The sequence below is a fragment of the Penaeus chinensis genome, chromosome 1, assembly GCF_019202785.1.
Source record: "Penaeus chinensis breed Huanghai No. 1 chromosome 1, ASM1920278v2, whole genome shotgun sequence".
In the NCBI taxonomy this organism is placed as follows: Eukaryota; Metazoa; Arthropoda; class Malacostraca; order Decapoda; family Penaeidae; genus Penaeus; species Penaeus chinensis.
Window position 1 is genome coordinate 19,645,520 of NC_061819.1, and position 5,000 is coordinate 19,650,519.

Sequence of the window (5,000 nt, forward strand, 5' to 3'; positions counted from 1 at the left end):
CCTCTTTCCTCTTCTCTCCCTCCTCCCTCTTTTCTCCCTCTTCTCTCTTCTCTCTTCTCTCCCTCCTCCCTCTTCTCTCCCTCCTCCCTCCTCTCTCCCTCCTCCCTCTTCTCTCCCTCTTCCCTCTTCTCCGCAACCTCCCTCTTCTCTTCCTCTTCCCTCTTCTCTCCTTCATCCGTCTTCTCTCCCTCCTCCGTCTTCTTTTCCTCCTCCCTCCTCCCTTCCTCCTTCCCTCCTCTCTCCTCTGTCCTACCCCTTGCCTCCCTATTCCCTCCTCCCTCCCTATTCCCTCCTCCCTCCCTCTCCTCCTCCCCCTCCCTCCTTACTCTCTCCTCACAATGTATGCGATTAGTCCGCCTTAGATGAGGATTATTAAGAGGGATGTGGCAAGAGCTCGTGTTTTGCATTACCTCGGGGGAGAGAAGTATAAAGAATGAGAGAGAGAGAGAGAGAGAGAGAGAGAGAGAGAGAGAGAGAGAGAGAGAGAGAGAGAGAGAGAGAGAGAGAGAGAGAGAGTGAGTGAGTGAGTAGCATGACGGAATTTAACTTGACAATTCCCGTACAGCAAAAAGATATGGTGAATCTCAGGTGTTCCAGGGCTCGGCAGTTGGTGGATTGCAAAAGAAATTAATAATGCATATTCCTTCATGAATACGTAATATACACGCTTTTGCTCTCTCTCTCTCTCTCTCTCTCTCTCTCTCTCTCTCTCTCTCTCTCTCTCTCTCTCTCTCTCTCTCTCTCTCTCTCTCTCTCTCTCTCTCTCTTTATATCTCTCCGTTTCTCTTTATATCTCTCTCTTTCTCTTTATCTCTCTCTCTCTTACACATCCACTCACACACACTATAACGAAGCTACTTGGGAAATGGGCCTTACACACACACACACACACAGGGGAGCGAATGTAGATGAATCCAGGTAAGACATCTCCCCAAGATCCATGTTAGTCCTAGTATTGTTACACTAAATAATGATGACAAGAAACATGATGTGGAGAACATTAATGAAACGATGGCAGTTATAAAGACATTAGTCATCAAAATAACAATAGCGAAAAAGGAAATATTAGAATACCAATAATAACGGCGACAACAATATTTCTTGAAAGAAACTCAACATGTTTTTTTTTTAATCATTATAGAAGTCTGAGGCCTCGGCGAGTCTCATCTCAAACCCGTTAGCATTAAATTCCATAGCAAGGGAGACAAAGACAAGTCGAGAGAGGAAGAGAGAGAGAGGCTTGGCAGTCGATTCATCTTGCTTGCTACTAAAGGATAAAACCGCTTTTAAAAAAAGAAAAAAGTACGCGTGGGATGGAGGGGGTGAGAGGGATGCTGTAGATAAGCTATGTGATTATAGTTTCAGTTCTCTCTCTTCTCTTTCTCTTTCTCTTTCTCTTTCTCTCTCTTTCCCTTCTTTTATGTCTATCTGTGTATCCATCTATGTATATATCTCTTTATTTTTCTATCTCCTGTCTCCTCTCTCCGTCATCCTTCCTCCTTCCATCCGTCCTTTCTCTCTCTCTCTCTCTCTCTCTCTCTCTCTCTCTCTCTCTCTCTCTCTCTCTCTCTCTCTCTCTCTCTCTCTCTCTCTCTCTCTCTCTCTCTCACACACACACACACACACACACACACACACACACACACACACACACACACACACACACACACTCACTCACTCACTCACTATCTTTCTCTCACTCACTCCCTCGCGCCCTCACTACCTCTCCCTCTAACCCCCTTCTCTCTACGAGTGGGAGGGGGAGAGATAAACTAAGAAGTGACTGGAGTTTCTGTTTTCTCTCTTTCTCCTTTTCTCTTTATATATGGTTTATTGTCTGCGTATCTATGTATATATCTTTATTTATCTATCTCCTTTCTCTTCTCTCCGTCGCTCATCTTCCCTAGCTCCCTCTCCCTCTCCCTCTCCCTCTCCGTCTCCCTCTCAGCCTCTCTGTATATCCCTTTCCCCTCTCTACATCTCTCCTTTTACCCTCTCCTTCTCTCTATAGCACCCTCCCATCCCCCCGCAAGACGGGAGAGAACGGGAGGAGGAGGAGGAAGAAGAGGAGGAGGAAGAGGAAGAGGAAGAGGAAGAGGAAGAGGAAGAGGAAGAGGAGGAGGAAGAGGAGAAGGAAGAGGAAGAGGAGTAAGAGGAGGAGGAGGAAGAGGAGGAAGAGGAGGAGAAGGAGGAGGAGGAGGAGGAGGAAGAGGAAGAGGAGGAGGTGTGCGGCGCGGGTTGAGGCCGGTTCTCCGTGTGGCCGGTGACCGAGGTTAGCCGTTTACAGTTACAGCGCGGGAGAAAAATATTCTTGTCGGAATCGTCACTTGTTTCAGAGTCCAGAGTATTAGTGGAATGGCAGAGATATATGAGGGATTTCTTTCCTTTTTTTTTTCTTTCTTTTTTCCCTAATGAGTGATTTCCTTTTCAAGAGAAGTACTTTTTCTTTAGGTGGATGGCTTCCGCGCAAAATGTCGGGGTTTTCTGGCGTGATTCGCGTTAAACCGGTACTTCCTAGACCAGCGACCTGCGTAAGAGGCCCGGGGGAAGACAGTACGATGGGGGATATTATCACGTAGGAAAATGTAGGTGAGGGTCATGGGGAGGAGGGGAAGGGGAGATAGACGAGGGGAGATTATAAAAAGGAGATAGGGGGAAAGGGAAAAGGTAGAGGAAAGAGAGAGATGGGGAGGTAGGGAAGAGGAAAGGAAAAGAGAGATGACGTAAAGCGCAGAAGATATAAAGAATAACGGGACACTTTTAATGGTCACCTAACCTGACACATCAAAAAAGAGATAACAACAAAAAGAAATAGATGAGGAAACAACGAAGAAATAGAAGAATAAGAAGAGGAAGAACACAGAGAAAACTAATTAAATAGAACTAGTAGAAGTAGAAGAAGAAGAAAAAAAGTGAATGAATTCCATCACAACTAAAAAACGGGACGGGAAGGTCAGTGACCCAAGTGGTTCCTCCTTCCGCCGCCGCCGCCGCCGTCGTCCCCAGCTCTTTTTAACACACCTGTCGGATCTCATCCTTCGCCATCCTCATCTCTCTTGTTGTATTTTTTCATTTATTGTTTTTTTTTATTATTTATTATTTTTATATATTTATTGTTTTTTTTTTGTTGTGTTTTTTTGCTTTGTGTTATTTTTATTGCCATTAGTGTTGATTTCACATTTTCCCTGGTGTTCCTATTTCGGGTTGTTTCCTCCTTTCTCGAACTCCTCTTCTTCCTTTCCTTCCTCTTCCTTATCCTCCTTATCCTCTTTCTCCTCCTACTCCTTTTCCTTCTACTCTGTCTTCTCCCCCCCCCCCCTCCACCTTCTCCTCCTCCTCCTCCTCCTCCTCCTCCTCCTCTTCCTCTTCCTCTTCCTTTTTCTCCTCCTCCTCCTCCTCCTCCCCCTCCTCCTCTTCCTCCTCCCCCTCCTCTTCCTCCTCCCCCTCCTCTTCCTCCTCCTCCTCCTCCTCTTCTCCTCCTCCTTCTCTTCTCCTCCTTCTCTTCTCCTCCTCCTCCTCTTCTCCTCTTCTCCTCCTCCTCCTTCTCTTCTCCTCCTCCTCTTCTCCTCCTTCTCTCCTCCTCCTTCTCTCCTCCTCCTCCTCCTCCTCTTCTCCACCTCCCTTCCTCCTCCTATTTTTCTTCTTCTCCCTGCTGACTGGATGTTTATTGTTTTTTGGTGCTGTTGGTAGTCAATGACATTAAATTTTTTATTGCATTATCATTATTCACATGTTTTGTTGGTCTACTTTGATCTGGCTGAACTACGGGAAATTGAATGGAGGGAGAGGGAGAGAGAAAAAAAGAAAAAGAAAGAAAAAGAGAAATGTGAGCGAAGCAAAGGTGGGCTAGGGTATTATTAACCTCGCCGCAGTGAGGACAGTAACCGTTAATTTGCCTGTTCACCAAGGGCACAGGCAGTCATTATTGCTCACAAGTGTTAAACCCAGATGACTAACTGACCAGTCCAGCTCACCTCCACAAGAGGGAGACTGTCAGTCAGTCAGTCAGTCAGACAGTCAGTCAGTCAGTCAGTCAGTCAGTCAGTCAGTCAGTCAGTCAGTCAGTCAGTCAGTCAGTCAGTCAGTCAGTCAGTCAGTCAGTCAGTCAGTCAGTCAGTCAGTCGGTCGGTCAGTGAACATATATCTGTTTTTGTCTGTTTTTGTGTTTTTGTTTCATCCTGATTTTTTTTCTCTCCATATCCTCTTCTCACCCTTCTCCTTCGTTCCTTCCCCCGCCGTTCGCTTTTGTGGGACACCTTGCAGTGTCCGGAATGAGGCGGTTGGCAGAGTGATCAGAAGTCAAAGGTTATCCGTCACTTGTTGGGAAACTATGAGTGCCTCGAGATATAGGTCGCCATTTCCTTTCGTAATATATATATATATATATATATATTTATTTATATTTATATTTATATTTATATTTATATATGTGTGTGTGTGTGTGTGTGTGTGTGTGTGTGTGTGTGTGTGTGTGTGTGTGTGTGTGTGTGTGTCTTGACACAATGTATCTAATGTATTGAAGGATTTCTTTTTCCACAGCATTTAGTATCTGTTTTAATACGTGCGTTTTTTATGTTGTATTTTACGATGATAAATGGGTGCTCGGTCATATTTATTGGGATCATACTCACTGTCATATACACTCAAATAGGTGATCATACTCTCTCTCTCTCTCTCTCTCTCTCTCTCTCTCTCTCTCTTCTCCTCTCTGTATATATATATATATATATATATATATATAACACACACACACTCGCATATATATGTGTGCTTCTCTCTCTCTCTCTCTCTCTCTCTCTCTCTCTCTCTCTCTCTCTCTCTCTCTCTCTCTCTCTCTCTCTCTCTCTCTCTCTCTCTGTATATATATATAACACACACACACACTCGCATATATATGTGTGTTTGTGTGTATGTATATGTATATATATAAATATTTCTTTTTTTGTTTGTTTGTTTATTTATTTATCCGTGTGTGTGTGTGTGCGTATGTGTGTGTTTGC

General features: G+C 44.5%; 2 protein-coding genes across 5 annotated transcripts in view; both read left to right on the forward strand.

Moving 5' to 3' along the window:
• The window catches only part of LOC125035447 (bifunctional 3'-phosphoadenosine 5'-phosphosulfate synthase-like), a 41,994-nt gene that overhangs the window by 28,790 nt on the left and 8,204 nt on the right, over positions 1–5,000 (forward strand). The window lies entirely within an intron of this gene.
• LOC125038422 (bifunctional 3'-phosphoadenosine 5'-phosphosulfate synthase-like) overlaps positions 1–5,000 on the forward strand; it is a 48,025-nt gene that overhangs the window by 17,983 nt on the left and 25,042 nt on the right. The gene's annotated exons all lie outside the window — the stretch shown is intronic.